This window comes from Orcinus orca, chromosome 3 (genome assembly GCF_937001465.1).
Source record: "Orcinus orca chromosome 3, mOrcOrc1.1, whole genome shotgun sequence".
NCBI classification, from domain to species: Eukaryota; Metazoa; Chordata; class Mammalia; order Artiodactyla; family Delphinidae; genus Orcinus; species Orcinus orca.
The window spans coordinates 160,442,664-160,465,444 of NC_064561.1; the positions used below are offsets into that span (position 1 = coordinate 160,442,664).

At 33.1% G+C, this 22,781-nt stretch overlaps 1 long non-coding RNA gene across 1 annotated transcript in view; it reads right to left on the reverse strand.

Annotated features, from left to right (window-relative positions):
- The window catches only part of LOC125964076 (uncharacterized), a 54,423-nt gene extending 32,016 nt beyond the window's left edge, over window positions 1–22,407 (reverse strand). The window contains exons 1-2 of the long non-coding RNA XR_007476685.1: window positions 22,299–22,407; window positions 7,992–8,070 (exon numbers count right to left, since the gene is read on the reverse strand). This is a non-coding gene — a long non-coding RNA (uncharacterized LOC125964076). The remainder of the gene's footprint in view (window positions 1–7,991; window positions 8,071–22,298) is intronic.
- Window positions 22,408–22,781: the final 374 nt, after the last annotated feature.

A 22,781-nucleotide genomic window follows, 5' to 3' on the forward strand; every position in this document is an offset into this window, starting at 1 on the left:
AGCACTCTTTAGCCTACACATTAGAGGAGTGATATAAAAGAAAACCTGTAAGAACTGGGAAGGTCAAACCATCTTCAAGTAGGTTTAAATGCATTTTATAATAAGAATGAAGATTATACTTGCTCAAAACTTGCAAAACCATTATTATTTTAGCCAGATAGAAGATACTTTCAGTTTGGGAGTTTTGGTTTCTGTAAAAGCAAGAGTAGCATCTATCACACCAATCTTACCTCACATAACCATCGTAAACTCCAAATTATCATGAACAATACTGAAAGCCTTGCTGGGGCTTTTATTAGAATGAACGACAGATTGAAAGCCGTCAGAATGGAATTAGACCCTTGAAAGAAGGGTATCACACTAGATAAGATTTATGTTTATAAAACTTTTGCTCTGAGAGCACCGCGCAGTTTCTGTGGTACAAGGTGGCTAGAAATCAAGCAGCAATGTGCAGTCTGTTAGGAGTAAGGAGTCGGAGGGTGGTGTTTGGGAACACCAAACTGGAGAGAAGTTGAGGAGACATAATCCAGAAATGGAAGAGCACAGAGGGACAGTCTCCACACTTGTATTTAAACTCCTTTCAAAGCTGTGGCTCTTCCAAGAATTGTTCATTAACACGCCAGTCTTCAAAGAATCAAAGGGGAAGAGAACCACTGCAAATCTCAAAGAACTGACCAGAAATTTCAGCCCCTGCTCACTTCAGTGGGCTGTGGAGTTCAAGTCCCACTGAGTTAGAGAAGAGTGACAAACTTTATTATAAGTATCCACCAAGTCCTGGACTTAAAACAGTCTGAATAAATTTAAAAGGATTGAAGTCATATGGAATACATTTTCTGTCTGCAATGAAGTTAAAATAGAACTGAATACGTTGCCTCAAAATAATCAAACACTTGGAAATTAAGAAGAATATTTCTAAGTATACCATGTGTGTAAGAAGAAACCACAGAGGAAAAAAGAAAATATTTTTATACAAAAATGAACAGAGAGCATATCCAAATTTGTGGACTATAGCAAAAGCAATCCTTACACGTATGTCTTTAAATACTTATTTTAGAAAAGAAGTGTCTAAAAATTAATGTTCTGTGATTATACCTAAAGAAGTTAGAAAAGAAGACCAATTAAACTCAACAAAATAAAAGAAAACCTTTATTTTAAAAGGGAGGAAATCAATTAAATTGAAAAATAAAAACAATAGAGTAAACAAGTTAAAAAGTGGACTTGTGGAATTAAGAAAATTAATAAATCTTTACATATGTTAACCAATAAAATAGATAACACCAGTGTTCAATATCAGGGATTATAGGGAGAACATCATTGTGGAGTCTTCAGATGTTGTCATCATAATAAGGGAATATTATGTACAGCTAATGACAGTGAATTCAATAATTTAGATAAAATAGACTAATTTCTTGAAAGGCACAACTTGACAAAGTTTGGATGGGATAATTGGTATATTTGAATGGCCATATACTTTTTAAGGAAATCAAATGTATTATCAAAAAGCTTTTCACAAAAATATCCCAGGAAAAATTTACTTCACTAGTTGATTCTAACAAACTCTTAAAGAAAAAATAATGCCTATATAATGTAAACTCTTCTTAAATATAAAGGAAAAAAATACCTATCAAATTATTTTATAAGGCTAGCACATCTCTGATACCAAAACCTGACAATGTATACCATGAGAGAGGAACAGACTAATTTACTGACTAATATTTCTCATTAACCTGATGCAAAAACTCTCAATAAAATATTAGCAATTTAAATCCAGAAGTATATATATATATACATAAATATATATAATCCAGAAATATAAAAATCAAGACATATGAAATACGATCATATGAAATATAGATGTCATATGACTAAGGAGTGTATCTTAGAAAGACAGGGTTTATTTTTAACGTTCAGAAATCAAACAATATAACCAAAGATGTTACCAGAGAAAAATATTGATGGATGTAGAAAACTGTATTTTACAAAAGTCAGCACTGGTTCATGATAAGAACTTTCAGCACACTGATGTTTAAAGGATCTCAATTTATCATCTACAGGCCATCTATGAAAAACCTACAGCTAACATTATACCTAATGGTGAAATATTGTACATTATTCTCCTAAGATCCAGAAGCAGCTGGAGATATCCATTGTCCAGACTTCTGTCAAAATTGTGCTAGAGACCCTAGCCAATGTCTAAGGCAGGAAAAAGAAATAATGAGCAAGTAAAACAGTCTTTATTCAAAAGAGACATGATTATGTACCTTAAACGATATTAAAGAACTACAAAAAAACAACTAAAAAAAATAGGCGGATTTGGGGCCAAAACAATCTTAGCAAAATAATAATAGGGAAACTTATACTAATCTTATTTCAAAACTTACCATAGAGCTATAGTAAGCAAGAAAATGTAGAAATCATACATAGATAAACAGATCAATGGAATAAATTTCATGGAGGGATCAATTAACTCAAAAACTAAATGATAATTTTTATAGCATATGATGTGGGAAAATTTTTAAAATCCATATTAAAACAAATGAAATGTTAACCCTTCCTCACACCACATAGAAAAACATTAATTTGAGATAGAGAGTAGAGCTATATATAAAAGTAAAACTAAAAATTTACAAGAAAACAAAGGAGCAAAGCTTTGAGACTCTGGGATAGGCAAAGAAAAAATAAAACTATAAGTTCAACATTAGTTTTAAAATATATATATCTTAAAAAGACAGGCAATGTTACAAATATGAAAAAGTAAACCACAGACTGGCAGAAAATATCATAATATATTATATATATATATCTGACCAAGGACTCAAACCAGAATCAGTATAGAATTCATACAATTCAATAGTAAGAATGAAAAAAACTCCACCTGAACAGTTAAAATATAGGCAAAATATTTGAATAGATAACTTACAAAGGAAGAGGTTCCAAATGGAACATAAGCCCATGAAATGACGCTTAATATTATTAAGCTGATGGAAGTATACATGAAACAGTCATTTTGGAAAACAGTTTGACAGATTTTTATAAAGTTATATACACTTACCATTTGATTCTGAAATTCTCCTATATATTTACCCAAGAGAAAGAAAAATATGTCTGCACGGAGGCTTCTATATGAATTTTATTGTGGGCATATTTGAAACAGCCAAAATTGGGGAAAAAAAAAAAAACAGAGCAAACATTCATCAATACATAAATGGATAAAAAATGTGGAATACCATTCTGCAATAAAAAGGAATCAATTACTGTCACATGCAAAATATGAATTAATCTCAACTCATTATGTTGAGTAGAAGAGCCAGGCACAGAAAGACACACTCTCTATTATTCAATTATATGAAGTTCTCTGACAGATAAAACTAGTTATGATGCTGGCAATCGGAACAGTGATTAACTGTGTTGGGTGTGGCCTACTGACAATAAAAGGATTATGAAAGAACTTTTGGGGGGTACAGGAAATGTATTTCTTAATCGGGGTGCTGCTTGCATTGATTTGTATATTTGTCAAAGCTTATCAAACTATATATTAAGAATGTGCATTTTACTTTATGTGAATTTATACATAACCATTTAAAAAATGAAGTTCATTATTTCTGTCTTACCAGAAAGGACATGCAAGGAGGACTCTAGATGATCACAGATAAAGTTTCAAGTCTACCTGTGTGCTCTGAGGAAGGTAGGACTATTTATAAACTGTAATATTACTGTAAAGGTATGTGGCAGTAATTATATCTCCTTATGAACACACTTCAGAGAAATGAAGGCCAGTGTTTATAGTGATAAAAAATACTTAGTATCCATAGTTTTCTCCCCAAACTAAGAACAGCTATTTATATTAGTGGATAATCTTTATATTTCATCTTTGTTTTGAAATATCCTGACTGTAAATCAGTTAGGGTGTTAATGTACTGATGTGGTAGGAGCTTGATATACTTTGGGAAATATTGGTTAGGTGGTTAACACATTTTTTTTAAAGTTTGCCGAAGTTTTTTTATGTGAGTTTTCGAAAAAACATTAGATTTTGTCCAGTAGCTTCATTGTCAAAGAAAAGTAATTAATAAAATTTAACTATCCCTTCTTCAAAATAAAATCGCTCTCCACACAGGCCAATCCATGAATTTCTGTGAGGTCTCACTGAAAGTATTCTGAAAGCTACACAACAGTATCCCTGTATAAATATGCAAAAAGATATATTTGATTGAGAGGATGACTGTGTGAACTTAAGGTACAAATAGTCAATAAATCTAAGTGTTTTTATTTTTTTCCAGAGTTTCGTGAGCAGAACAGTGTCCTTGGATGGTTAAAATTGCTGTGAGAAACTAAGGCCAAAGAATAGTTTTTGAAATTGATCCTATCATACGTCTTATCCATTGCTTACTCTCACGGAGCTGAACAGAAGAACCAGGAGTATTCATTCCTGTTCACCAAGGTGGAAACCACAAGCAGTGACGGCCCACATGCTATCAGGTATTCTCAACTGCAAAAATGAGCTCTCGGTCAATACCTACCAAATCAATGAGGTGTGTGCCAGGACCGTCAGAGGCAACGAATTGCTAGGCCCAAGGAAAAATGGATATTGAAAATAAGTTCAATGAATTTGTTCAGAGATTTAAATTGTGGTATCACGTCAACAAAGAAAAGAATTGGCACTTAAGAGAAGAATTTATTGAAGATCTTATGAAAAATATAATTACTGAAGTTTTAAAATATCAATAGTTGGGTTAAGTAGTAGAATGCATAGAGCTGAACAAAAATTAATGATGTGAAAAATTAGAGGGGAGAATTTTCCCAGAACGCAACACACTGGGATAAAATGGAAAGTAAATAGGAAAAGGAAAGAGAGGTGAAGAATAGTTACAGAGGTGCTAACTTCTCTCTGGCAGAGTTTCGGAAAATAAAGATAAAGAGAGTGATGCAGTTATTGAAGACATGAAAGCTGAGAGTTTCACACAATGAAAGAAGATGGGATCATGAGATTAAAAGACCCCGTTGAGCACCAATTATGTTAAAGGTAAAACTACACATTTCAAAACATTCTGATAATTTTTTTGAAGACAGGGAGAAAATCCTAAAAGCTGGCAGAGTAAAGACATAAATTACCTACAGAGCAGTAAGAATAAGGTTGACTTTAGAATTAGTATCATCAGTATTTGGGTTTAAAGAACAGAGAGCATCTTCTAAAAAAATATTGAAGAAAAATTTTGATTTTATAAATTCCATTGTCAGACAGTTGTTTTGCACTGCACAATTTGAATGGTTAATAAAATTCTAGGTAATATATTTAGCAAATATATCTACACCAAACTCTCCCAGAAAGACTCTGGAAAATGTATTCCATTGAGCATGAATAAACGAATCCAAAAGGAAGAAAACAAATACAAAAGGCAATCTGAAGCAAATAAATTAATGAACTCATTTTTGTACAAGTAAGCATTTAAGAGAATACATTTTTATACTAATCTAGAAGCAAAATGTGGACAGTATGGAGGGGTAGAAGAAAGTAAAATTTTGATGAGGTACTTGCCTTGAGAGGATAATAGGCTTAGAAGTGTATTAGCATGACTAAGTTTGGCTGAGAGTAAAAGAAATTCAAAACTGCAATGGCTTAAACAAGGGCGATATTTATTTTTCTCACGTGGAAGCCCACAGTTAGACAGTTCAGGCTGTTGGGATGGCTCTGCTCTACGGCTTCCCCAGGGAGCTAGTTTCCTTTTTTGCCACCACCTGCTATCCAGCATTCCCAGTTCACCTCATGGTTTAAGGTGTTGGTTCTAGTCCCAAATATCCACCAATATTACATCCAGCAAGAATTAGAAAAGGGAAAAAAAAAGGGATGGAGGCATAGGATATTTGCCAGTTGTCTTTTAATGAAGCTGATGCAAGATGCTTTGGCTTCACTCTGGCAAGACTTTAGTCAAATGACTCAGCGACACAGACCTGCCTTGTCACGGTCTTTGGGTGACTATTTACCCTTCTAAAAATCAGAGGGTACATTACTAAGGAGGAGAAGAACAGTTATCACAAAACCAACAGCTCTCTCTACCACAGTGTAAGTGCCAAGCAAGAGAAGGAAAAAATAGAATAAAGAAAAGTAGTTAATCTAATGGGAGACCTGAACACAGAGACAGGGAACAGCGGCAACAAAAAGCATGATAAATAAAAAACACAGACTATGAAAATTTCCCCATGGACATGTCTAAGTTTTTAATATTACTTGTTTTTCCTTCAGCATTTAGCATTGTTTACTTCCGCGTATTGGTATCTTCACATGAATCTAAGGACTGTATTTTCAATTCTCTCTATTAAACTGTGATCACTTTGGGATCAGTATTAATATTTTATTATTCTTATCATTTCTTTAACAGAGTAGGCCCCCAGTAAACACTCGTTTAATGATTATTAGAACAGGTAAGTGTCAGAGACATCAGGCTTAAGAAGGATAGCTCTCACTGATTACTTAGAAATTGGCAGAGAGGAGCCTATGCCATTTAAGCTGCTTTAGCCTCTGCAGGGCCTGTTCCTCAAAGCAGAAATTTTAAAAATTTATAGTCCAGCGGGTAAATAGGTTATTTGATCTAGATTATAAAGTAGATGCTGGCCATAAATAGGAAAAAAAGCTGTTGCATTCTTTGTCTTCAGGAATGTAGATAAATCATTGATTTTTTTTCTAACATACCCTGAACCTAGGCCCTCATGGCTTTTCTCATTAGACATTGCAAATGCAATTTAATTATTCTTGGAAAGGAAATTATAATTTTAGAGGTAAAATGAGGACTAGAGTTTTGAATAACTATAATTTCTAGTGAATTAAATCAATGTAATGAATGATGAACCAGCTCTGCACATTTTTACAGTAAATTCCCTATAATGTTTATGTGTTTATGTGAGTGAACGTGTGTGTGTACACGTATGTGTGTGTGTGGGGGGGTGCATGTTCCCATGCACATATAATCTCTGCTCTAGAGAAAAAAATATATCCCAGATTTTTATGAAGAAATAAAGGCTTATGTCTTCTTATTTCTGGCAAGGTAGTAATAACATATTTCTAATAAACACAGGATATATCCTTCAGTAATACTGTTGAAGGTACTGCAGTTGCTGGTTTCAGTTAGGAATGATACTGAGCCTTTGCTATCAGGAACATACAGAAACCCTGAATGTACAAAGGACAGGACAGCCTAGGCATAGTTGTATTGATAGATAGTTCAAGTAGTTAGAGCACACAGAAAATAGAAGGAAAAGGAAAGACATAGGGTTTGTTCTGGGGGTTCTGAGTTTGTCACGATTTTTACAGTGATTTCAAGAGTTAATATATCTGTCAAACTCAATGAATTGTACGACTTAAATGGGTGCAGTTTATTGGCCTTTAATTATTCCTCAATAAAGTTTAGAAAAGTAAAATAGACCTTTTACTATCCCAGAAAAAAAGCCTTCCTTGGATTACATAATAAAATCATAGAAAAACTAGAGACTTCCCACTTATTATTAGATCTAAACTGGGAACAAGGTGTTAATAATGGGGTGGGGGACAGTGGAATCTGCTGGTGTTTGCAGCAGGAGAGAGCCAGCACATCTCTTATATGGCCACATCAGAATTTAAATCGAGCATTATCCAGGCCACTTTTCTTATTTTGTAACACGAGAATAGAAAATACTCAGACATGCGCCTGTCATCTCCATGAGGCTTATTTCTCTTTAATATAATACAAATTAAAATATTCAAGCAGTTGTTCTCTCATTTCTATTTCACCTTCTCTCCTCCTCTTCCTGTACCATATTCCTTTCCTGTATGTCCTCCTCTTCCCTTCCATTCTATACAAATTCACTTTTTAACATACATAAACAAATAGATTTAGAAATAATTATGATTATAATTATGATTATGTTATATGTGTAATGTGCTTAAATTCCCTGGCTATGCCTACTGAGAACGCCTAGAACCAATGATTATACTGAACATTCAAATCTATATTTCTACTTACCATCCTCTGCTAAACTCAACCATTATTCCTTGTAGAAACGTCTAATTCCAGGACTGCAGTAGAAATGAATCTGGAATATCTTGTTGTGTCGGAAAGAAAAAAAAAAGTTTGTTGGAAAGAAAAAGAAAGTTCAAAGAACAGTCTCGTTATGTCAAAATGCAGAAAAACTCCTTTAAAGGGGAACCTCCCTGGCTAAATGGGTACAATTTAAGCATCAAAGTAAATAATGGTAGTAATGGGTTAAATCCCATTGAATAAAATAGGAATTGAGGATTCCATACAGAAATAAATATTTATGGTGAGGTTGCCATAACAAAATACTGCATACCCAGTGGCTTACATAAAATAAATTTATTTTCTAACAATTCTGGAAGCTAAAATTTCAAGATGAAGGTATTAGAAAGGTTGGTTTCTTCTGAGGCCTCTCTTCTTGGCTTGTAGATGCTACTCTTCTTGTGTCTTCACGTGGTCTTCCCTCTGTGCAATGTCTGTGTACTAATCTCCTCTTATGAAGACACCAGTAATATTGGATTGAGACCGACATATACAACCACATTTTAACTTAACTACCTCTTTAAAGACCCTATCCACAAATATAGTCACATTATAAGATACTGAAAGTTAGGACTTCAACATATGAATTTTGGGAGAACACAATTCAGCCCATAACAAGTAAGATGGAAGACTCTTTAGCAGAGATAACCTTCACATGGTCTTCACATGGTCTTCCTGTAAGGACACCAGTCATACCCTAATCCAATATGAGCTCATATTAACTTAACGGCAATGTCCTGTTTCCAAATAAGGTCATATTTGATAATCCAGGTGGACATGAATTTTTGGAGAACCCTGTTCAACTCTTTAAAAAGACTTTCCATTGAAATTCAGGGCTATGTTTTTCCATTGGCTTTGCTTATGCTAAAAAATATAGACAGTATTTTTTAAATTAAATAAAGGCAATAGTGAACTGCTTTATAGAAGAGGATTTCAACATTAATCTCATGTTCCACTCTCAAATACTCATTTTTCAATATTAATAACTATAGCTAAAGCTTATAATATTCCAATAATTTATAAAGAAATAATTATTTCTATAATTTACCATACATATTTCTTTGTTTTATTATATATTTGTGAAGGTTTTTTTCAAATTTCTATGTATTCCTATGGTTCTTGATACTAATGTCCTCTATACAATAATGGATTAATATTACTAGATTCCTGTATTCTATAACTTTTGGCCAAGGTAATAATAACACATTGTTATATAAAATGGTATAGAATATTATTTTTCATCAAGGTTCTTTGTATATGAAAGTAAGAAATAGCTAAATCTAAAATTTTTCATTAATTTTAAAGTAATAAGGTTAATTCTTTTACTATGATTCATTATTTTAGCAACTCATTTCATTTTTCACAACACAATTCTTAGACATGCTCATTTTGAAATAAGTCCTAGGTATATTTTTGGTTTTTAAACATAATTAGGTAGTCTATATTATATATAGATAATATTTCTATGTTTTAGGATTATTTATGTCATTAAATTATTTATCAAGGCAAAATGCATTTAGGAAACAATGAAAAATAAAAATGTGCTCTTTCAAGCAAAATGAGGTGTTTGTGTAAGCTAGAGTAAAATTTATTATGTAGTTAATAGCACATGTTCTACCCAATAGATGCCACCAAAGTTCAGAACTAATCAGTGGAAAGATAGACAAACTGTTTAGAGGTTTATTTTCCTTTTGTATTGATATTTTTAAAGTTATAGTGTATAAAACAACAGCACATTTGTTTAGTTTTTACTAAATATCAAATGAGTGGTGATTATTTACTCAAATTGACTGGTGAACAATGAAAGAAAAAAGCTGATTAGTGAATGCTTTATTTTTCAGAAAACCATTCTGACATAACAGAAAAACAGTAATTTACACCATACTAATTATGAAAATTTTGACAACATAATACACAAAGTAATTGGAGGCAGTTTGCCATTCATTATGGAGAAGCACATATTTGATTTATCAATATATCATCTAATTATGCATGCATTCACACCCTCTGTCATTGAAAATTATTTTCCTAGTTTCATTTTCTTGTTTATTGAATTAGATTCCAGTGAATATTTAGTAACTCTGAATGACATACTATATATTTTATTTTTATAACAAACCACTTTATCAACCACATAATTAGTTGGGAATATAGCCTAAAGAATAATTTTAGGATGGTCATTTAATTTTTTATTCCTAAGACTCTAGGCAAATTTATGTTTCTCAGCACAACTTGCTCTTAAATTTCTTATTTCTTTTAAATTAAGAAGATATTGGTTATGTATATTATAATGTTCCTTGATATAGCTTCTATGCTTCAAAAATTACTCTGCTATATGCCTCTGCTGAATAAGTTATCCACAAAACTTCAGAAACATGCAATAAATTCAGAGTTTACAAAATATTAAGGTTAGGGTTTTGAGAAGGTTTTCTATTGTTTTTAAGCTGAAATGTTACAAATGAAACTCTTATTATAAAATCTGGAAGGAAAGTATTCATGTTCCAAAGAGGCCTCTCTTAAGACAATAGTGCATATAAACTGCAGACTTTAGTTTCATTTGTCCAATGCGGGAATACATAGATAAAATTTCTAAATATAATTTTAATCCTGTGCCAAAATAAGTAGGAAAACCAATCTTAAAATGTGATCAAATTAAATTTTTGTTATGTTTCAAAAGGAACTCTTTCATACAGAAAGAAAACTATTCCATGCACAGCCTCAAAACTCAATATGTGGGTACTTTCATTCTAGGAAGATGGAATAGATGTACTTTTCCTTATCCTTCTGCTGAGTACAGGTAAAAATCCTGCACGTTACATATAAATCAAACATAAGACAACTTTGGAAATTATTCTTTGGAAATATTCTCCTAAATATTTGTTTCAGAAAGGCAATGATTTTCTTAAATTTGTATAGTTTATTGATTGATGCTTTTAAAAACCTTAAGATGATTTATTTATAAAATGTTTAGAACACTGAAAACAATCTGAAATTAGACAATACTCAAACAATCTAATTTCCAAACAAGATTTAGTTATAGGTGAAATAAGGATCTGTAATCATGCACTGAACAGTTTTCTCATCATTGATTGAGAGAGTAGTAAACTCAGGTGAAGAGTCATCTATACATTCATTCCCCAAATATTTATACTGTACTGTGTGCCTTTAAAATGCCACTTGTTATGATGAGTGCCAGTACAATGGCAAAGGAGAGAGCAAGAACAAATGCAAAAACTCGAGGTCAAGCTCAAATAGGGTCAAAAGGGATTGAGTCTGAGTGAAATAAGGCATAGGTGGCAGGCGTGAGTGAAATGTTGGAAGAGGTAAGACTGGGCCTAGATTCCCTCAGGCTGTGTCGTGGAAGTCGTGGATCAGGTCTTCCTGAGAGACCAGCTGTTATAAAGGGAAATAGAGTAGTTAATTCCCCCATGGGATGGATTAGGAGTAAAAAATCAGGTATACCAGTTGACAGCAGTAAAAACAAAACCTCTTAATCCCCATTAGTTTTAAAACCACATATGAAAGCTTTAGGATTTGGAAATGTAATGGCTGGTGCAAAATTGAGTAAAACTCTGGCCCTGTATAAGGAATTTCTGCCTTTACACTCCAGCCCCCATTCACACTGGTACCTATTGTTAAGCTACCTCGTGAAGCCGAAATTTAATGTTTTACAGAAGAGAGTGCCACATACTGCCCTTTCCAGACTTAGTCACTGAAGGAATAATTTCCTTCCAAGATCTTGAAAAACATATTTATTCTTGCTCCTAGAATAATCAGTTTTCTCAAGGAACTTTGAAGAATACACTGCTTTGAAAGATGATTATAGAATGTACAGCATATTTTAAATATTCAGCTGATAGTATGGCTGATAATAACCTTCAAGTTTTTATCATTAATTTTAAATTGTCTATTAGAAAAAAATGCATACTCAGCATAGGTAGGACATCACTACTTTATTTACACATATTTCAAGGTAATATGGAAAAGTCCACTCAAGCTCTCTTTATGGCCAGTTAAGAGAAATGGCATAGTGGATAAAATCATATGGAAAGAGAATACAAAGTAAAAGTGGTGAAATCCTCCACACTAATCACAAACAATACCTTCTATTAAACATTTTCTTTTCATTTAATTCTTGGAAATTTTAAGCTACTCTCAGACAAAATGGTAAGATAAAGCCTTCAGAGACCCTTCTATTCAGACAAGTAATTTTATTGTAGAAGATTTTAAGTTTCCCCACACAGCATTTAGTTCGTCTTAATTATGGAGTAATATAAATTATTTTTTACATAGTGCAAATTATGTTTTTTTAATTTGAAAAAATATAGAAGTGAAATTGGTAAATACAGTAATTGGTTTAGTAGGAGACTATGTACAACTAAAAGAAAATATTAATTGATTTTTTTTCCATAGTCATATTTTCTCACTATATTATTTATTAATATTAAAACTTGAGAAAAATATAACAAATGCCCCTGAAGTCTTGCCACAAATAATAAAACTTAACTAGGTATTTGTTTTAGATGTTTTAGATGATTATTAAAACTACATTTACTTTGTTGCCCTTCTCTAGTCCAATCCCTTACTTCCCAGCCAAAATTGAAGTTGATTATATAATATTGTATTCAACACTTTTATATTTTTTACTAAATACATATATAACTAGATATAAGATATTTGGTTTTGTCTTAAATGGTCTACAGTATTTATTGTGGAAGATTGTATGATTATTCCTAATGATCCACTGTGTTTCCTTTTAGGGAATTATGCATCCACTTCACTCTCCATGTAACTTGCAATGATGCCCTGCACTTTCCTAGCCCACTGAAGTCAGGCTTGGCTATATGACCTGCGATCTCCAAGCTGAAACCTTAAATAACATTGCATGATTCTGTTCTTACTCAGTCATAAATCAAGGTAAGGGCTGCTTCTTCAGCCAGGGTCTCAGGATAGAGGACATGTTCCGCAGAATGCCAAGTGGCCTGCAGCTGATGTGTGACATGAATGAGAAATAAACTTTGTTGTTGCAGTGACACTGAGATTTAAGGCTGTTTGTTATTGAAGCATAATGTGGGGAAAGATGATTAATACACCAGTCTTACTCAACTTGCCTTTTTTCACTTAAGATAATGTTTTTTGAGTATATTTTGATACATATAGTTTTTGTTAAGGCTGGCAAACTAAGAGTAGCCTTTAATTATTATTAATAAGTTATACAATTTTAATGTGACCTTACCACTTAATTCTTCTTACAAATTTTACCATAAAACAATTTTGAAACTATTTTGTTTCCTCTTTCATCTTAGAATTGTACAAAGTTATTAAACTTTGAAGAAAAACTTACACATACACACTCACACACTCACAAGGATTCAGTCTTAATTGAAGTAATTTTGAAGTCCTGAGATTAATATCCCTAGTCATTGGCATTCCAAATATGGAAATGAATACCTGACATAAATGTTCAAGTAGAATTTTGTAATTTGTTTTTGAATTCTGAATGGTAGGTATGACAGCATTTCCAAAAATTGGGGCAAGCTAGCCAGCATTTTTTCTAAAGAAAGAGTCAGAACTTTTCTATAAGTCAAGAGATATTACCTCACTATCCATAAGACTTGATATTCAAAAGAAAACATGGTTATATTTTATTGATGTAAATTACATGAAATTCAAGGAATGTCAAACTTTACATTCTGCCACAGAATAATAGTTCAAAATCTAGGACAGACCTCAGCAGACTTTTTCACCAAGTATTTTGGGCTTTGCAGGCCAAGAGGCAAAATTGTCTCAACTACTCAGATTTTCCACTGAAGTATGAGAGCAGTCATGGACAATACATAAAAGAGTGATCATATCTGTGTTGTAATAAAACTTTATGAACATGAAAATAGATTATTCTTTTTTTGATTCTTTTTAACCATTTAAAAATGTAAAAACATTCTTTGTTCATGTACTTTATATACAAAAACAGGTAGGAAGCTGGATTTGACATGTGAGCTGTATTTTGCCAACCCCTGATTGAGAATCTCAAGTGATGAGTGATTCTGCAATAAGGATAAAAGAACTATAACAGTAAGTAATGAGTATTTAAAATCTGTTAATGACACAATCTACACATGAGCTTTGAGGCTGTTGCATTCTCACATGTGAAACCAAGGCACATGACTCTGTCTATAAGTTTCCCAAATATGGGCATTTACTACTGAATTTCTGACAACTGTTTGGAAACCATCTTAGTGTAGCTCTCATAAGAGAAGAGAATGCACGCCCATCTCCACCAAGTCAAAATTTCTACTCTAGGAAACAGTCTGTTATGATTTTCAGAAAAGAGCAGTCATCTCTCAAGTTATTTAATTTGTATCTCTATCTTCCTAAAAGATGCTGTAAGTAAACAAAACTACTCGCCTATCCTATAAATAAATACTGACCACCTCCTTGCCATAGAGAAAATCTCTTTAAGAAAGTTATAGGAATTATGCATACACACTCCATTCTTTGGTATTGGAAGCCACCCATATGTTACCTAGGGGGCAGAGGGTGGGCAGCAGTGTTTGGAAACTAGAAGGCTTATTACATTCTCTTCACGTGAACTTTTATCCCTAAGTCTCAATGTGTCAAAATTTTCTTGTCTATTTTTTTGGACACCACTTTCAGTTTGGGGTGTCTAAAGTATACGCCATTTCTCCTAAATCAGAACCAGCTGTTACAGGAGTTAGTCCTAGGATTTTGCTTAGTTCTTTTTTTGTGTCGTACTTTCCTCAGTATTGGTTTCCTCAAACCAATGTTACCAATATCATCCTTCTAATATTTAAATAAGATCCTACCTATTACAAATTATAATGGATATAATTATTGACGAAGAGAAATCTTAGGTCTTGCTGCTCTACTTTCTGTTTGTATCCCATAGAGGGTTAGCTGTCTACTCTCCAGTGAGATATGGTCCTATAGATTCTTTGGGTCCATTTTATAATTTTTACAGAATGAGGAAACTGTCAGTCAAACTATCTGCCATTTATTTATCGATCAATACACAACTGTGTGGTACGGTTGTTCTAAAGTTCTTAGTAGACAGCGAAGGGGTGATGAGTCTAGTATTGATTGGCTCATGTCATAAGTTGTCATGGAAGAAAAGAGTGCTAAAATTATATGTATGGTGTAAATATAGGAGGCACAAAAATATTTTTAATCTTTATCTTTTTTTTTTCTGAGTTATTTCCAAATAACGTTCTGAAAAACAGTCCATGTCCTGGCTAAAAAGACCAAGTTATTAAGGCAAATGCAGGAAGGAGATGTGTTTGTGTGATTAAGTATTTTAATAAAACTTTGTAAACTGCAAGTAGGGGGGTATATACAACATGTAAGTAAAGAAATAAGTGGGAAAAATAGAAAAAACTATAATATTTTAAAATCCATGTAACTAATGATTAAAAGGGACAGGCTGGTATAAAAAGAATGTTTCATACTTATTTCTGTCAAGTCACAAGAATTATGAAAAAACCGATTTCTTTAAACTGAAGAAATACTGAAATTAATTTGATAGCTGGCAGCTGTGTTTCCAGCTTGAAAACATTCTTGATATGATCCAGCTGCAAGGAGATACTGCAGGCAGGACTTGATAGATATCTGGTCCATCTTGGTTACCTTGTAGAGCTCCATAAAGCCTCCAGTTTTGCTTAGTTGGAAATGCTGCACACTCTTTGTTCCCCCAAGAAAGTCTAGGTAAGTCATAGTACGGTGTGTCTAGTTCCCCAGAGTTACCTCATTACTGATCCCTCCCATCCTGAGTGGACCCAAGCAAAGATAAAACACTGTGGACTTATAAAAAGATTATGCCACATCCTATGATTAAAAATAGAAAAAAAAATTTGCTCTGACTAGTGTTTTGTGCTTATTAGTAAGTCTGGCTTTTCCATGAGGAGATTGTTAATTTTGTTTTTTCCTCAAAGATAATGATTCACTTTTACCAACATCACTTCTGACTCTCAACTGAAGGTAAAATTTCCCTGTAGCTCAATCAAGACGGTGGATCTGAAAGTCCCTGGAAGACAAGCTTTCTGGATTTGATCTCTGCAACAGTAAAAAATACCATATATGTAGCACACAAATAGTGATTTCACTAATTATTTAAATCCAGCCTCCAGTTGGCATACACCAGTATGCTTTGGAGATTCTCCTCCAACTTATTATTTGCAAACTCTGTTCTCTTATGCCAGATAAAACTTGAATTGTCTCCATCAATTTGAATTCAAATAAAGGCTATCACTTTCTTTCCCTGATAAATATATTTTATCACATTAGTATTTAAATATGGATTTGGTCTTTTAGCAAGATGGGATGTGTCATAAAACAGAGGGGCAAAAAGCAAAGTGCTGGGAAGGATTTTTCATTTCCTGAAAGAAACAATCTAGAGCTCATAATTGGAAGCAGAGGAAAGAAGTGCAAATGTACTATGAAAACTCTCCAACTACTGAAATATCTAAAGCGAAATATTAAAAACATTGTGTAATATGAGTATATATATATACATGTTTTAAATTCTCGGTTGACAAAATCAAAAAGGTTTTATCTTACTATACCTAGTAAGACTGACTTTAAAAAACTTAGATTAAACTTGCATTTATTGCATGCAGTTGTTAATGTGGTTGCTTTTTCTTGAGTTTAAGGATGTAACTATAGATACTGAGGGCCCAAATAAATACCCTAGGTAACTAGCTGCAATAGAGAACACAGGATTTTTGAAAAGATAGTGTTATTCTTAGTGAATGTGTATATGTGCGTGTTTGATATGAGAGCAAAGATAAGCTCTGTGAGAGAGACTCAATGTTAGCATATACAAGTAGGCACAACTAACTACTAGATACTATTAGAATTGCATCATCATTATAGTCATTGTTTCAAATGAACTCAATCCATGCATCAGCACATATACACCAATGGCATTGCATATAATTTCCTACATGTTTGCTTAATCCTAGTTTTTTATTTTTTAAAAAAATTTTTATTGGAGTATAGTGGCTTTACAATACTATGTTAGTTTCTACTGTACAGCAAAGTGAATCAGCTATATGTATACATATAGCCCCTCTTTTTTGGATTTCCTTCCCATATAGGTCACCACAGAGCATTGAGAAGAGTTCCCTGTGCTATACAGTAGGTTCTCATTAGTTTTATTTTATACATAGTACCAGTAGTGTATATATGTCAATCCCAATCTCCCAATTCATCCCACCCCCACCCTTTCCCCCTTGGTTAACTAATATACTTTCTATCAATAATTTCATGGGCTAACATTAGAGGAAATAATGCATGCATATATGTCTGTTGTTGTAATGGATGTTATTTGTTTTCTGGTCAACACACACCTGCCCAATTTATCCCTCATTTTTCCCATATTCTGACAATCGCTTTCTTCCCAGCTCTAACCATATGAGTCCTGAATAACCCTCATGTTCTTACATGATACTGACACTGGGTATGACTGATTACATCGTCTTTTCCTTGATTTTTTTGCCAAATAGGAGGCAAAAGTTTTAAAATATCAACTTCTGAACCTGTTGGAAATCCTATCACTCCATGAGAAGAAAGCTTCTCTGTTAGTCAAGAGAATGATGTCTGAATGCTGAGGTCATGACAGAATTCAAGTCCCCATTTCTGGTTAATATTGAGTCACAGTGGCAACACCACCCTCCCTGGTGTAAGGTTTATCATCCCCTTCATCAGTTGTATAATGTAACATTATTTTCTGTGGTCCAGATTGGTCTGAATAGAATTTCAATAACTTAAAAATAAACTAATATGCTTTTTTCAGGGCCAGATGCTGAATAAAATGCGTGTTGACCTGTGGGGACCAAGTATTCTTTCTGTAACAAAGAGTGAGAAGATTTTTATTTGGGGGGCTTATAAGAACAACAAGAAAATACAATTAGAACAATTGAGGCACTATAGGGAATTAGTGAAAAACTTAATTTTAGATAATATAAACAAAAAAACCCAAAATATTCAGGCACAGACAGAATATCTCAGGTATAGATTATCTAACATATTTTATTAGATTATTTGTTCATCTAAGAAATAGATATTGAGACCTACTAAAGATGTATTGACATAAAATGGTCTTGTTATGTTCAAGGAACCTCCCATAGGTCAGTGGAAATGGAGTAGGTTAAGAAGGGGTGTCAACAAACAGGGATAAAAAACAGAACTAAACTTTATGTCATATTAAGTGAATCTTGTAGGCTGTGAAAGTGTAAAGGCCAAAATACTTCATCTTCATCATCTTCATTAACTTCCTTGATATTCCATCTACCCCTGTGTTCATACTAGAGTCATTAACTGTGTCAGATATTTTACTTACTTTATCACAAGTATTCTTCACGACAACCCGAGAGGGGATATTATTCTTCCCACTCTAAAAACAATTAAGCAGTGGTTATGTAACAAGCTGAGAGTCACACAGCTAGGCATTGGAAAACATGGGTTTAAAATCCAGGAACTTTTTCCTACAAAAAATTCTTGGTTTATTAATACTGTCGCTTAAAAATAAATGTAATTTAGTTTATTAGCTTCTCTCTTCAATCTTTTCCCCACTTTTTCCTCCACACACTTCAAAAAGTAACCTACACTTCTTTATTGCTTATTTTCTGTTCAACCAAATGTCTATCAACCATTTTACTCATTGATAGAATAACACTTTACGTATTTTGCTAGCACACATATCTATCACTCTTTGCCCCTAAATTCATTCTCTATTAAAAGTAATCCATTTGTGTTATAAAAATTATAAATGAATCAATCACTAGATATATTTCACTGAATTTCCTATTATTTATATTTATGCTTATTAATTCCATACTTGACTGTTTGCTTCTGAAAATAGGAACCAAGTAATCAGAGATTACTTTTAGGTTGATTACTGAACCATTTATAAAGTTAGAAAAATCATGTCATGAAAATTCAAGAGTGTTAGCATGACAAAGATGTGAATGTGTTCTACCAGTAGCCCCTGTAAATGCCTGTAAATCCTATCTGTGCTTGAGCTGGGAGAGTCATTATAGTTCTCCTTACCATGGATAAGGAGAAGATACTGCCATTAAAGTTACACACACACACACATATATATATATATATATATATATATATATATGTAATATATATATTATATAGTAGATTTAATATATATTAATATATAATATATATTATGTTAGTTATACATATATAATATATATATATAAAATGAGACACTGGCCTGCAGAAGGAGGGAAAACAGATCAAATCAAGAAACTAGACCTCAGAACCAATGTGAAAAAATGAAGTCATAGAGAACAGGACTCACCAACCATCTCAAGACATGAAACCAGGTGAACATAAGTGCTAACATAAAATACCTAGTAACGTAACCCTAAAGGAACTGCAGAGATGCATGTATTCTGTAAGGTAGGAGTTAGTGGAGAAGATCAGATAGGACCCATTATTTTCATCTTTACCCAAAACAGACCAAAAAAAAAAAAAAACTACAATCTCATCTATACTACAAACAAAACAATAACAAAAACAAAAACAGCTAAATGAAACACAAAACATAGCTTAAAAGTATATAAAATACTCTGTGTAGAGAGGACAATAGAAGAAATTTTTTAAAAAAAGAAAATAATTTTTGTAAGAGTAGAACGTCACCCACATTCTTACGGGATTTTTTTTCCTTGAGGAGTGATGACCAAATGACCAAGGATAAATTCAGTTTTTTGTTAAGTTACAGTTTAAAAGAAGCCCAAATTTGTTATATTGTTAGAGTTTACTCAGACGGACCAATTTAAATCACACTGTAGTTTTTTCATTCTGTATTAAAATGTGTGTGTGTGTGTATGTGTGTGTGTGTGTGTGTGTGTGTGTGTGTGTGTGTGTGTGTGTAAACTGAATACAGTTTAATCTGTTTAATGTATAACAGAGAAAATGAAATACAATTTTTGTAGGCAAAATATAGTAATGAAAAAAAGCATGAGATTCCAATATCTATTACCAACTTCTCATTTTCACAGCACTGGAAATACTATATCAAAATGATTAAATTATATTTTAAGGAATATAATTAGAATAAGAAGATTATTATATTTAATAATTAATTTTCTTCACATAGACAAAAAGTTTTGACCACAGAAAGTATCATTAACCCAAATAATAGAATGTTCTTGTAATTTCTACTGCTGAATGACTTTATTAATTTAGCATTTTATGGATTTCATTATTGGAGTCAAATATAAAGAACAGTCTCTGAGATATTTATTGTATTCGGGGGAAAAGAAAGTTACTTTAAAAAAAGAAATCTCTTCAAGTAAGTTGTAGAATTCTGTCATAATTTTAGCAGCTCTATAACTCCAGCTCTTGCTTGCCTGTCACAGAACTAAGGTTAAATAAATCCCAAATGACTGGAGCCCTGTAACCCCATCCCGTAGAAATGATTGTGAGATGTATCTACTAATCATGTAAGTGCAATTCTGCTTCAGGTATTATGTGGCAGTTGTGTGTCAGCAGAGTAAAAGCATCCAGCTGACAAGATCTGCCTTTCAAAATTAAAATGTATTTTGTTAGTATTTTTCTTTGAGATTGAATGCAATGTTGCCATTCATAGAAAGCAAAGTTGAATTCTTATCAAGTAGTCAACATATCTAACCTTAACTCGAATTAATTTTTGCTTTTTTTTCCAATATAATAGAGGTAACAATAATCAGTGTAAATTGCAAAGCCCTGGGGCCCTCTATTTTTTAAAATTATGTGGGTTTCCAAGATCAGAAATAGTGAGGTAGCTTCATTTTAAAAATAACGCATTGGAACAATGTACACCAGGGGAAGTGCTAATCTTCCTTCCCATGATAATAGTTAAAAACTCATATATGAAGACTGTTTTAAAGTTTAAAAAATCTTTCCCATAATTTTTCTCATCTGAACCTCAAAAAGTCCTACCAGGTATAATGGGCAAATTATCGTTTATAGAGAAGGAAACTGGTAGTTGTATCAGTTAAGGGACATGCCACAGTAGTACAGTCAACCAGCAGACAAGCCTGAACTAAAACCTGCATCTTATTTAGCAGTTCCTCCAGGAGACAAAACATTTTAAAATTGAAAGAGCTCAGACTCTGAAATCACAGATTTCTGCCTTTGAATCCCACACCTGCCATGTGTGCTCTAGAGCATATATCATAACCTCTCTTAGTATCCACTTCCTTGTCCACAATATGGAGCTACTAATACCAAAATTTTGAAGTTTGAGGTGGGGATTACATGATGTAAAATAACAGTTCCTTGTTAATAGATTTTTTGTGTGTCATTTGTTTGAATTACCACATCCTTCCAACTATACTGACCTTCTCTGATAGTTCTATTAAAATTTTGTTGAAGTGAAAATTTGCTAGAAATATTTCTGTGAAATGATAAGAAAGCCCAAATCTGCATTCTGAATGCTCTGTATTAGGGAAAAGAGCAAAATAAGAACTGGAAGACCTAGATTCTAGCCTTCTTTTTTATAATGATTAATTTCATGTGTCAACTTGGCTAAGCCATGGCACCCAGTTTTTGGTCAAACACCGGTCTAGATGTTACGATAAAAGTGTTCTTTAGATTTTACTAACATTTTAATCAGTAGACTGTGCATAAATAAGATTATTTCTAGAATATGGGTGGGCCTCATCCAATCAGTTGAAGGTCTTGAAAGAAAAGACTGAGCTCCCCTGAAGAAGAAGGAATTCTGCCTCCAGGCTGCCTTCAGACTTGAGACTGCAACATCAGCTCTTCCCTGGGTCTCTGGAGAGCGCTGACTAATTTTATCTCCATTTATCCAGGAGTTCAAATCAAAACAAATAGTGAGTTTGGAAATGCTTTAGAACATAGAGGGGAAAAGCATTATAGAACTAGTAAGCATTATTACAATAAAAACTTATCTATTGAGCACATCATATATGTCAGGAACTATTCTAAAATTGTGTGTAGGGGGAAGGAGGGTAGTTCATGTAATCCTCAGAATACCTTGTGATATAGGTACTATTTTTCTCTCCATGTTATACATTAAGAAACTGAGAAACTGAAATGTAGAAATCTTAAGTAGTTAGCCCAGGTCCAGACACTTACTAAGGGTAGAGTCAGGATATAACCAGGAATATTGATGTCAAAGCCTCTGTTTTATATCTGCAAACACATATGTACTATATTTCTTTAACAAATTTCCTAACTTTTCTAAACAATTTTTACATTATTTCCTCTTACCTTGGTTTTCCAAAATCTCTTCCATGCACTTTAATCTCAGCAGATGAACTTATTTCCAATTCCATGAGGAAAAACACAGGCATAGAAGCAATCAGAAAAGACATTCCACACATTCCCTACACCAGATCAGACAAGCCAGCTACATCTATGTTCCCTTATGTAACCAAGCAAATACCCGCCAGGCCTGTATTTCCAGCCAACACCTCCACTTCTGACAACTGGATTCTGAACTACAGTAGTACTCCTCCTCATATTCTGCATCATCAGTATTTCCAGATCTATGGATCCTTTCTCTAAACACACACATTTGCTGACATGTTATACATCTGAAAATAATAATAACAGCTTCCCTTCAAAACATATGCCTTTCTAGCTGCTGTCCCGTTTCTCCTTTCCCCTTAACAGTAAAATGATCGTAAGAGTTGTTGAAACCAGCTGTCTCCATTCTTCTCCTTCCATTTCCCATTGAGCCCACTCCAGCGT